The sequence below is a fragment of the Mytilus trossulus genome, chromosome 10 (assembly GCF_036588685.1).
Source record: "Mytilus trossulus isolate FHL-02 chromosome 10, PNRI_Mtr1.1.1.hap1, whole genome shotgun sequence".
Taxonomy (NCBI): Eukaryota; Metazoa; Mollusca; class Bivalvia; order Mytilida; family Mytilidae; genus Mytilus; species Mytilus trossulus.
In genome coordinates this window covers 61905104-61918517 of record NC_086382.1, presented here as the reverse complement: position 1 = coordinate 61918517, position 13414 = coordinate 61905104, and positions in this window count along the sequence as shown.

The following is a 13414-nucleotide window of genomic DNA, read 5'->3' as shown; positions in this document are numbered from 1 at the left end:
AATAGTATTAAGAGATCAAACTTTACGTTTGCCTTGTATGTTGATGTCAAAGAGGGGATCAGAAGTCTTATTTGGCACCAAAATTGACAAAAAAAATAATCTTTTAATTTAATACCATTACTAAAACACTTTAGGAGAATGTCACAGGCTTTTATTTTTTTCTCTGAGACAATTCGTCAGTTGTTTCAGTATCATGCATTCTGTTATTTGCTTTCGTGAATTATTACTTTTACTATTTAGTCTATTTTTGGCAATATCCATTTGACATGGCCCGTTATTTTTACACCCGTTATTGCGTTATTGTGCTGTTGTGAATTTGTGTAGTCGTGACTTTCATTTTTGCTGGTGTGCTTTGTCAATAAGCCTTTTTGTCTATCTGTGTTGACATGCTATCTGAAGCGTATGTAAATACCTCAAGAGTTGATGTTTGACATCCAGAGTATACATATGACGTCACATTTTTAGATGCTAAAGACAATGCAAAAGATTCGCGGAATTTTTATTTATGGCATTTTTGGGCCAAAATATTTAATAAATGAAATTTATTCAAACATGCAGCATTAGAATGGAAATAAATGTTATATATTCTTATCTAAGTTTTACGAAGGCCGAGCTTGAAATACAATACAGTTTTCTCCTAATGTTCTTCATAAGAAAATGCCTGTACCGAATCATAAATACGACGGTTGTTATACAATCATTCGATGTGTTTGAGCTTATGTTATGGTTAAAAAAAGACACTGTTTAATCTTTATTCTTTTATTTGAAAAAGATAAAATAATAAAAAGAAGCTTGCATTTATTGAAACATGGACATATTTGTCCCTCCGGCAGCAAGAGAGTTAAACAGTGTTGATAATAATTAGTTCAAAAATTAAGTTTTTAGGCTAATGACTGAGTGTTCTTATTCAAATAAAAGGCATTTTAGATCAACTTTTGTTTTTGGATGATAAATCTTACAAATTACTTTCTCTTCAGATGAAAAAGGTACTCGCTCATATTATTCCTCGATTTCAAGGAATTATGTCATTAGCCAATGAACAAGTTATAGCTGTACTATTAGCAATTTTGATGCAGTTAATCCTTAGTTATCGAATTTCTTATTGTCAATTTGTGCAGAGACGGATTTTATTGGTCTAAAATCTATGTGTTTAATATAAATTTTGATCATATTTTTCCACCTATAACAATGGTAATGAATATAGGATGTGCGCTTGAATGAATCAATTAAAGGGATAACAATGAAAGATTTTTTTCTTCTAACCCACGATACAATTATTTCTCTTACGCAAGATTTAGTATCGGAATTTAGAAAAAAATACCCGAATTAGAAAGGGGTGCCATATATAAACGTATAAAATCATTACTACCCACATCACTGTACGACAACCCATTGCTGAGACAATTCGCTCAATTATTCATTTTAGTGGATATAAATTGTTTGTTTTATTATGAAACACAATGTATAATCGCAAATGAAGACCATATTATTACTAATTACCATCATTGGCCATGCTTTATGTTCGTTTAATTGTACAGGTAAGCTCTTTGAAATATTTCTACTTATTTACAAATGTCACGATATCAGCAAAAACGTCATATTTTATTTTAACACTCATTAAAACACAGTTGTATTTACAGGCGTTTATTTGTTTGTTAACATTGTACTTATACGTTCTTTTGTTCCTGCGATTTAAACATATTTTAAATAATTCTTCCCATTAAAATATCCATAAATGAAATGTAATTCTTGCCCTTAAAATATCCGTAAATTAAATGTGATCCATATAAATTTTACTATTAATGACCACTGAATAGTAGAATTATTTCTGTACGTGTAGTATTATTACATTCATTTTTTTTTTTAAATCAACCTGATTTAAATCAGCTGGTTAACAGAGCTTAACATACAACTGAATACACTGTGTCCGATCTTATTGAGACTGTCCTGTAATTTTAAAGGTTAATTGAAAGTACAACGTTAAATTAGAACTAAAATATAAAAGATTTATTTATTTTATGATTACATCGACAAGACACAAATCTTAACGCAATTGCAGTTTTTATTCGTTTTTTACGTTTTGCATAGTTCTAGCTTATCGATTATGTTATGATGCAATACGATGGCTCAAAGGTGACATACATAAAAAATATTTAAAAAAAAATAAAAATGGTACAGTTTTATTTTGATAACTTACTCTTAACAATTATAGACTGAGACCTCATAATGCAAACATGAAGAATATCTAAATATTTCTTAAATTTTTATTTTTTTCAGAATTTGCACATCGGTTTCGCACAAACAGCTTCCCAGTACTGTTGCAAGATTTTATTGGAACCCATAATAGAGGAATGTTAGCCATTAAATGTGCAGTAAGTTTAATATGCATTATTGAATAGCAATTAAATTAATGAATTGCATTGGGGTGTTTTGTCATACAAATTTTCAACATTATCGATTAAAAATCGTAACGTGTGTTCTCAGCTTTTTATATTTAATGGTAAAAATAATTGCATTTGATTACTTTAATTTACCTTTGTCAAATACATGCGTGCAAATGTAATAAAAAGCTGCAAACGCGTTTCATTGTGACCCTCTTACATATAAGTCATCCAAAGACACACATTTGTGGCTCTTTATATTGAGATATTTTACAGGACTTGTAGTAAAATTATAAACATGCGATATTGAAAAAAAGAAATTTGTTCAAGATCACCATTTTAGACATCTATACGTTACAAAATGTCATGAAGCCAACCAAATAATGATATTATGTCACCATGAGAGACCCTCAGTTCTTGTCGATTGACACCTCCGAGGCAAAACAAAGAAAAAATGCCGAACCGATAAAGACTGTAAAGGTTAACTTTGTCCACACTGAATGGCAACTTTAGTTTTAGTGCATATGTATGACTTAAAAACAGAAAGTTTTAAACGATGAATGTATATATTTAGCGAATTAAAACAAATACTTTTATTAATGATTACTGTCATATCTACTGTAAGACACCTCGTAACTATCTTTCCGTGTATATTGTATCTTGGCCATTCCTATGGTAATCCCCCACGGAAAGCCTAACTTCAAATTAGTCACCACTTTTTTTGCTGACAAGAATTATCATTCATATGGTTATATTTGTATATTAATTGTTTACCAAATTTAGAATTTTTGAAATACTAAGGCTTTTCTACCTCAGGCATACATTACTTTTGGATTTGGCAAAACTTTTAGGAATTTTGGTCCTCAACGCTCTTCAACGCCGTACTTTATTTAGCCTTTTTAACTTTTTGGTTTTCGAGCGTCACTGATGAGTCTTTTGTAGACGAAACGCGCGTCTGGCGTGTATACAAAATTTTGTCCTGATATCTATGATGTGTTTATTCTAAAGTATACAACGTCTAATGTTCCCTTAAACTATTTATATGGCTTGCACTGGAAGTATTTGAAATGTGTTCCTCCATTGCATTCTGTCGCTGTATGAAGTCAGAAAATGTTATTGTTGATTCTTGTAAAATAAAAATTACGCACTTTGTACGTTACGTATTATAGTTATATACATGTATTATTATCTATTTCTCAATCACCATAAATTAACGTAGTTAATATAGTATCATTATTTTGTTTTCAGATGAGAACACTTCGAGATGATATACACAAACAAAACTTTGCAGTCTATCGGAGAACATATTTTAACTGAAAGCCTCGTATTGACAATATAGTTACGCTATTTCAGAATTCAGTTTAGTTGACACTTTTTAGTGTATAAGTTTACTTACTTATAACACGTCTTCAATTACAGTTGCAATTCCTGCAGCAAAGTTGTCATGTGAAGTATTTCTCAACTTCATTTAGAACGTTTTTGTTTTTTGCGGTTTGTTTTGCCACTTTAAGTGTTGTGAGAGACAGGAACTATATATCAGATATGTTACAGTACAAATAAAAATTAAAGTAGGACTTAGAATCATCCTACACTTGTGCAGAATTCCAACATCTAGTAGAATTCGGAATTCTTATTTACACTTATTAGAATCAATATCAAACAATAATTTTAATTTGTATCATAACATCATTCTAATGAAACTAACATCCAGATCACGCATCGTTGTCAATGTAATAGAATTTGATGCGACTGTCGTACAAGTGAAAGGTTTATTGTTATAAATCCATGTTTAGTTAACCCTTTTCTACATAAGAAGATGCCTGTACCAAGTCAGGAATATGACAAATATTATCCATTCGTTTGTGTTCGAGCTTTAGATTTTGTCATTTGATTTATAGGGCCTTCTTTTTGAAATTTTCATCGGATATCAGTTTTTGTTGTTGTGATTTTACTTTTTTTTAAAGAAGCTAACACACAGTAACAGAATCAAATATGAACAAGGTTATCAAGAATATTCATTGAATGATTATGTCGTGCAATTTGTGTTTCAATTAGTGTTTTTTACTTTGATATTTATAATGTGTTGTTATTACTGTATATGGTATTGTATACTTCTTAACATATTTGGTTATTAAACATATTTTAAATTAGATACTGTAACACATTCTTATATATACTATGATGAAGATTACCATATAACGCACTATTTGCTCTAACATTTATCTAGTCTGCTTTATATTATTGAACAAAATTAATTTTTCGTTAAATACAAAATTTTTATAGAATGTTACTTCTTCAAAAGTCAATGTGTTCTTTTCGTTTCAGACTTTATAGATACCTTGAAATCATATTAGTTTGTGTTAAATAAAATATTTTGACTATGTAAGATTTATAAGTTTTATATATTGGCGTAAGAAGTGAAAAGCTCCTTTCGTGAGAGAAAGGACATTAAAGTAGCAGGAATCGCCTACCCGTGGGGAATACCAGAGTTTAAGTTATGTCATATAATACGAAAACAAAGGATATGGGGTATGCATTCGTGGCTCAAAAAACCACACGCACAAAAAATAAAAAATCAGAGATTACTGCTGTTCTCTATCTTGAAGTCACAGTGAGGCCTTCACAACGGACCACCCTCTCCAAAATATCCTCATAATGTCCCTCACCTCATTGATAGTTAAACATGGACCCTATCACCAGATTGAATGCATATGAGGCTTTATAAGATGAACCAACCACTTCGGGCCCGGTTGAAAAAAAAACATACTTGAAAGTAGCATGCTCTTAAAACAAAGCAGTTCTTACACAGGTGCACATATTAAACCTTGTATAATACATCATTGCAATTACGTAAACAGTACCAAATTTTCTGCATCAGATGGGCATTTTGACAATCAATGCCTCTAAAGTGATGTTCGAGGCTAAAATAGATTGACAATCCATAGCTTATTCAAAATATTGAGAGCTACTAACAAACTAGAGGCTCTAAAGAGCCTGTGTCGCTCACCTTGGTCTATGTGAATATTCAACAAAGGACACAGATGGATTCATGACAAAATTGTGTTTTGGTGATGGTGATGTGTTTGTAGATCTTCCTTTACTGAACATTCTTGCTGTGAACAATTATCCCTATCTATAATGATTGGCCCAGTAGTTTCAGTGGAAAATGTCAGTAAAAATTTACAAATTTTATGAAAATTGTTAAAAATTGACTATAAAGGGCAATGACTCCTTAGGGGGTCAATTGACCATTTTGGTCATGAAGACTTATTTTTAGGTCTTACTTTGCTGTAAATTATTGCTGTTTACAGTTTATTTCTATCTATAATATTATTCAAGATAATAACAAAAAACGGCAAATTTCCTTAAAATTACCAATTCAGGGGCAGCAACCTAACAAATAGTTGTCCAATTCATCTGGGAATTTTAGAGCAGATAGATCTTGACCTGATAAACAATATCAACCCCAATCAAATTGCTCTAAATGCTTTGGTTTTTGAGTTATAAGCCAAAAACTGCATTTTACCCCTATGTTCTATTTTTAGCTATTGCGGCCATCTTGGTTTATTGACCGGGTCACCGGATACAATTTTTAACTAACTACCCCAATGATAATTGAGGCCAAGTTTGGTTCAATTTGGCCCGGTAGTTTCAGAGGAGAAGATGTTTGTAAAAGATAACTTAGATTTACGAAAAATGGTTAAAAATTGACTATAAAGGCCAATAACTCCTTAAGGGGTCAACTGACTATTTTGATTTTGTTGACTTATTTGTAGATCTTACTTTGCTGAACATTATTGCTTTTTACAGTTTATCTCTATCTATAATATTATTCAAGATAATAACCAAAAACTACAAAATTTCCTTAAAATTACCAATTTAGTGGCAGCAACCCAACAACCGGTTGTTCGTAACATCTGAAATTTTCAGTATAGATAGATCTTGACATGATAAACAGGTTAACCCCATGTCAGATTTGCTCTAAATGCTTTGGTTTTTGAGTTATAAGCCAAAAACTGCATTTTACCCCTATTTTCTATTTTTAGCCATGGCGGCCATCTTGGTTGGTTGACCGGGTCACAAAAAGGACAAAAAAGTATAGCAAAAGCCGGGCATGACATCAGAGCTTTGCATGAGAAAAAACGTTCCTTAATTTAAAATAATTTCTTTTTTTTGTTACAGCAAATTTTAATAGCACAAATCTGTATTTCAATGCCCGTACCAAAGTAACGGATACTGGGCTGGTGATACCTTCGGGGACTATCAGTCCAACTGCAGAGGAATTGATTCAATGATAATAATATCATAAACGGTACCACATTTTCTGCACTAGATGCGCATTCCGAAACAAAATGCAATTGAGTTATCAAATGAAACGTGAGGGACAGGCGATTCCTGTAGAAGATAGTTTGTCTTGAGCTTAGTCCTTGGTTTCCTGTGTTGTATTTTGGGGACTATTGATTGTCTTTTCGATTTCCCTTTTACGACAGAACTTTTTCCTACTTGTGTACCTATTTTTCTAATAAAGCGATTTATTACAAAAACGTTCGAGTAGACTACTAATGTGTTGAGAAACTAGATGACAATAATCAGCGGTGCATTTGTTAATAAGGATTTCTCGACAATGAACAGATCATTCATTAACACTATCAGCACTGATAGTCGACAAATTTGTCAGTCAAATCAGATTTCGGGTTACCATTTTGACAAAGCTTTATCAAATCGGCGAAGTATATTTTCTGATGGAGAAGATCGTTTAAAAACTATCAATTATTGCAAAGTTCACATTTCACGTTCAAGAAACTGATCAGTTAGAAACGAAAAGGTAATGCAAAAATATAAATTAAATAATAACAAGTATAAAAGACAAAAAACGGAACAACACGAAACACACCAAACGAGGGCAATTGTATTTGATCGGATGGGTCTCTCCTGCTTCACCTGATCTAATGTCGTGTTCCTTATGTAAGTTTTTATTTTACGATCAATCTATTCTGATAAGAAGGTGGAATGTGGTCACGATTATTGGAACATATCTATCATAAGTAAGATACTAACTAAATGCATGAGTACTGTATTTTAGTTACGGAACTTAATCTGAAATACAGCGTTTTACAAAAATGTACTAACTTTATCTAGATAATTCTAATGGATTTTTTGTATTTAAGTTAACTTTAACTAGAACGATATAGAATCCGGCTCAATGTGTAGACCGCGTACAATACATCGTTAATATTTATATAACATAATTATATTTACGTTCTGAATAGCCATTAACTTACACAGCTATTCATTCATCTGATGTCGTTATTATAAAATAATAGTTCTAGAAAGCAAAAGGTCATATCATTTAACACATGGTAAAATTATATAAATATAATAAATGTATTCAGATGCCATTTTTTTCAAATTCAATTTAAAAAAGGCTGTTTTGCTCCTTAACAGGTGTCATGATTTGGTTTCTATTGCGACCTAATTTAAATGAATGTCATAAGCCAAAGAACGATGTCGAACGAACTGAATAATTTTTAACATTGTAGACTTAATAATTGGTTTTTTTTCAGTAAAAACCTGACAATCTCTATGTCCTCAGATCGTTAAACAGCAGATAATATCTATCATTTTAAATCATAAAAGAAGTCACATAATTACAAACTAATACTAAAAGCAACAAAAGACAATGAAATCTTGTGGAGAGTTGTCTTATTGGCAATCTTACCACATCCTCTTTTTTAAAACTATGGCAAATAAGGATTTTATACCTGTCCCTTTTTTGTAATATATAAGTTTTCGCATTTATACATAGCATACATAACTTAAAATATAAAACATCAACGAAAGCTTTTGAATTTGAGTTTGAACTTATATATAACTCAGATTGTTTACCTTGAAAAAAATACTTTGAAAATAAATTGATTTTGTTTTTTTGTGTTTTAACGTCACTTTTTAGGATATTTCGTGGCGATTAGTTTTTATTGGTGAAAGAATCCGGATTGCCTGGAGAAAACCCCGGGCCTTGAAAAGTAAAAATGGCAATCCTAATCAATTAAGAAGGGGAGCCAATTACACCAACAAGAGCGGGTTCGAACTCACAAACTCAGTGTTGACTGGCTAGTTATTGCAGTAGTAACGACTTTGACCACTCTGCCATCGACGCCCCTTCTCGAGAGTAAAAGACGCACATATAATTACAGTCAAATGAATTGAATGCTCAACAGTGAAGGTCTGACTGGAACACACTTTCTTGTCAATTCAATCTAACATGTCAAAATCAAAATATTCATAATAGATATAGGAAGATGTGGTGTGAGTGCCAATGAGACAACTCTCCATCCAAATAATAATTTAAAAAGTAAACCATTATAGATTAAAGTACGGCCTTCAACACGGAGCTATTTAGATTTACAATACCATTTTTTTTTACCTGTATAGAATTCGTTCCACGAATCAATGCAAGAAAATCAACAAAAGTTGACCTTGTTCAAAAACGTACTGCGATAAAATCTGATTAATTTTACAACGACACGAAACTGGATACTTCGACAGGGTAACATTCTCCTGTTTTGCATACTTCACACGCCATACATGTGTGTGTGTTACAGTTCCGATCAACTGACATTAATTCATGTTCATTATTCTATGCATTTATTGCAAACTAAAAATTATTAATGCTTGATTATTTGCTTTGTTAATCTGCATTATGCACAATTTGTTTTTATTAACAGTGTTCCTATACAAGTTTACAAAAATGCATTATTGATTTTTTAACTCCCGACAATCTTGGCACTACTCCAGACTTGTGTCTATTTGTAAATGTTTTTAACAAGTAAAGTGAACATTTTTTTAAAATCATGGGTGTATAATGCACACTTTTAAATAGAATCCAATTCATATCTATCAATGTGTTAAAATATCTCATTACCAATACTAAATCAACAGCCACATGCTCACTTATTACCTAAAATTAGGATATAGCGAAGTAGTCCTCAGCTTTTAAAAAAGCTTAAACTTGTTTTAATCAAATGTGTTGAAGATCTTTACCAAGTAATATCTGTATCAAAGATTAAATAAACAAAATATCGAAATCCGAGGAAATTCAAAACGGAAAGTCTCTTATCAATAGAAAAATCAAATACTCAAACACATCAAACTAATCGAAAACAACTGTCATATTACTGGCTTGTTACGGACGTTTTCTTATGTAGATATTTGTGGTTTAAACATGGTTACACATTATCAGACATTTTTGGAAACTATTTAATAGATATCAAAGGTACTAGGATTATAATTTAGAAGTGTGTTTCGTCTTTATAAGACTCATCAGCGACGCTCAGCTAAAAAAAGTTATAACGCCAAACACGTACAAGTTTAAACTTTTATGTTCACATTGGTGATCACATTTACAAATTATCATATAATGGCCAGCATAAAGTGTACAATAGAAAAGAGAAAAACAACGCTTTTCAAATATTTTGGTCCTGATCGCTTTTCTTGACAATTTAACGTCGGCAGCGCCTAAAGGCACAACTATTTGAGTGACAAGGATGTTTACAAATCAGCACAGATCATGAGATACACGAAATATAAAAAGGAAAACGAAAAATAAAGTGCGGCATTTTGTCCAATTGTTATTGTGGTCTTTAAGATATTGTTTCACATCTAACCCACTATTTTACTTTATTTGAATTTACATTGTGTCATAGATCAAATTTATTCGTTCAGTGTAATATCACTTGCTTTTGTTAATATGTCTTTTCATTGAGTTAAGCCATTTCAATTGATATTCTATAGTGTGTTTTCAAGTCCGGAATATGACAGTTCTTGTCCATTCGTTTTTGATACGTTTTGCTATTTGATTTTGCCATGTGATTATGGACTTTCTGAATTGATTTTCCTCTTAGTTCAGTATTTTTGTGATTTTACTTTTTTTCTTTTGTTTTTATGTTACACTATTGTTTCAGGCCTATGAAAGGTAAAGGTTTGCGCCTGTTAATACCTTTAAACCCGCTGCATTTTATTAGCACATGTCCTAATCCAGGAACTTGAATCAAGAACCTGAAGTAGTTATCGTTTGTTCATGTTGTTCATAATTGTTTCTCGTTTCTCCTTTTTATATAGATTAAACCATTGATTTTCTGGTTTGAATATTTTTACATTACTCATTTTTGGGGCCCTTTACAGCTTTCTGTTCCAATACTCTGCGTTGAAGACCGTACTTTGGTCTATAATGGTTTACTATTACAAATTGTGACTTGGATGGAGAGGTGTCTCAATTACACTCATACCACTCATGTCAACGCCAATAATAAAATAAAAGACAAACACCAGTATACACAGCACACTTTTGAAAAATAAAGACTTAGCAACACCAACCCACTCAAAGACCTTGGAAGAAGGGTGTGTATTTCAAATGGTCCGGTAGAGTAATTAAATCCTGCCCCACATGTGGCATTCTATGTAAATAAAAAAACATTCCAGCAGCACCTGCATACGGAGTATATATCCCCCGATTAATACGATATTCTCGTGCTTGCATTTCCAATAATGATTTTCTTGATAAAGGGTTGCTGCTCACAAGGAAGCTATTAAACCAACAGTTCCAAACGGTGAAGTTAAAATCAATCCTTCGTAAATTTTACGGACGACATCACGAGTTGGTTGACCGTTATGGAATAACTGTTTCACAAATGATATCGAATATGTTCCTTACGTAGTAACTACAACCCCCTTCCGATTCATGAATGTGATTTACCGAATTATACTATTTACCGGATTTGTTATAACATAAGCAACACAACGGGTGCAACATATGTTGTGTCATGTGTTCTTTTGTTTGTCTGTTTGTCGTCTTTCATTTTTAGCCAGGCGTTGTTAGTTTATTTTCGATTTATGAGTTTGACTGTGCCACTGGTATCTTTTGTCTCTCTTTTGGTACGTCATATTCGGGATAATGGTTATGACGATTGGTAGATATTCGTTGTAATCTGTGAAACAACTATTGCATATCGTTCAAACAACTCGGAATGGCGTCAGTAAATGTTTTCAAATGGAGGATTTCAATTTCACAACTTGGAAGTGACAATTGGCAATCTTCTATTTTAATGTTTATTTTTTTAGTAAAGTGATATAGTTTGTATGACAACACACTTTTGTATCTGATCTGAGTGATTAGATGTAGCTCGTTTTTATTTTAAATCCATCCAAATTGTTAGTCAAGCCTTGGAGGATACGTGGAAGCTTCAGGATCTGTAATAGAATAACAGAAACTTACATGTTTTGTAGAAATATATCAGGAATAACAGAACTTCTTTTATAGATATAAACAGTCTATTGGTTCTGTTATCGAATTTAAAACGTTACAGGATACAGTAGTTGTCTTTTGTTGATGTAATTTATACGTGTTTCTCGTTTCTCGTTTAATTATATAAGACCGTTGATTTTCCCGTTTGAATGGTTTTACACTAGTTATTTTGTATGCGCTACTTTTGAGCTATTTCGTGCCGGAAGAAAACCACCGACTTTTGAAAGGAAACTAACAGTCTATGTCAATTAAAATTAGAGTCGAGTGCAACCACACGAGCGGGGTTCGAACTCGGAATCTCATTAATATACATAAATAGTATATACCAGTAATTGTAATATCATCCAAGGTTCTAATAAATGAAACGCTTTACAGTTTTTCTTTAGAAGCATGTTAATCAAAACTTTGATCAACTTGCTTAGGTAGGCCGAGATGCGGGCTGTTTAATAAACACTGGGATTTGATTTGACAATTACAATTGACGTATAATGTGGAAAGTAGCCTTAAAATGAAGGTAATGTTGATTGTCCGATCAAATTCCAATATATAGTAAACACACTCAAACAGACTACCTACCTTTTTTTTACAAACACCCAAACTAACATCCCAAGGAACTTTATCAAAGGATTGCTTTTATGCTTTTATAGACAAGCTGTTTATATATATATAAAAAAAAGAATAATTGTGGTCTTTAAGGACTTGCACAAAGTGTACCAGAACATGTACTTTTATCAAATCTAGTGAACCAATGTATCTGTGATCAGTTTCAACAAATTTGAGGAACTACTGTTTTTATAATTCAGGTAAGTGTTTTAACTATAGAAATTATACAACAGTGCATAATGTTAAGATATATTGTTGATCTATCATAGGATCTTCAAAAGGCAAATTGTAATTGTTGATATATAAATGATAAAATGTAAATATAACAATGTCGTTTTTGGGGTGTTGAACGTGATGAATACTTCTGTGATTTATGCAATTGACATGAATTTGCCTTTCTGATAAAGCAAAATGTAGTTTTCAATTTTTGTTCATGCTCTACATAATATTGTTCTAATTTGTTCTTAAATATTTGAAATACTCCGCATAATTTGATTGATTTCGAAAATGATATTTTTTCCAGCAAGACGGCAATACTGTGAGTAAAATGTTTAATTATACCACTATATCATGATAATCTTATTTTTATATCAAATTTGGTCACCCATGCATGACAAGTCATTCTTATTCGTATTTGATTCGGTAAGACAAGTACATACTTTTACTTTAAATATCACTTCATCTGTCGTAAAGATAAAAATATTGTCCACTGATACTAAAACAGAAAAACAAACCAAATCAACTGCACACACAACAATGCTTCACAAAGACGTAGAAACAAAGACTCTCAGATCGGCGGTTTGTGTCTTTAGTATTCATGTTAGTTGTTTTTAGTACTTCATTCCGATCTGATGTGTTGTTGAAAGTTTATTCTTATGTTCCTGATGTTGTGCTGTTACACCACTTAGACAGGTTAAAGAGTAAGTTGAGTGCTTTCAAACATGTTTAATCCTGTTAGATTTTCTTCAGTTGCTTTAAGTCATGAGCATTTAATTCAGTGTTTTGTTTGGGTTGACGGCTGTCATAGATTTTACTTGTGTATTATTTTGTCTTAAATAAAATCATCTTGTTTTCGTTTGTATTGTTTCATATTTTGTCACATTGGGGGCATTTTTCTCATTATGGAAGG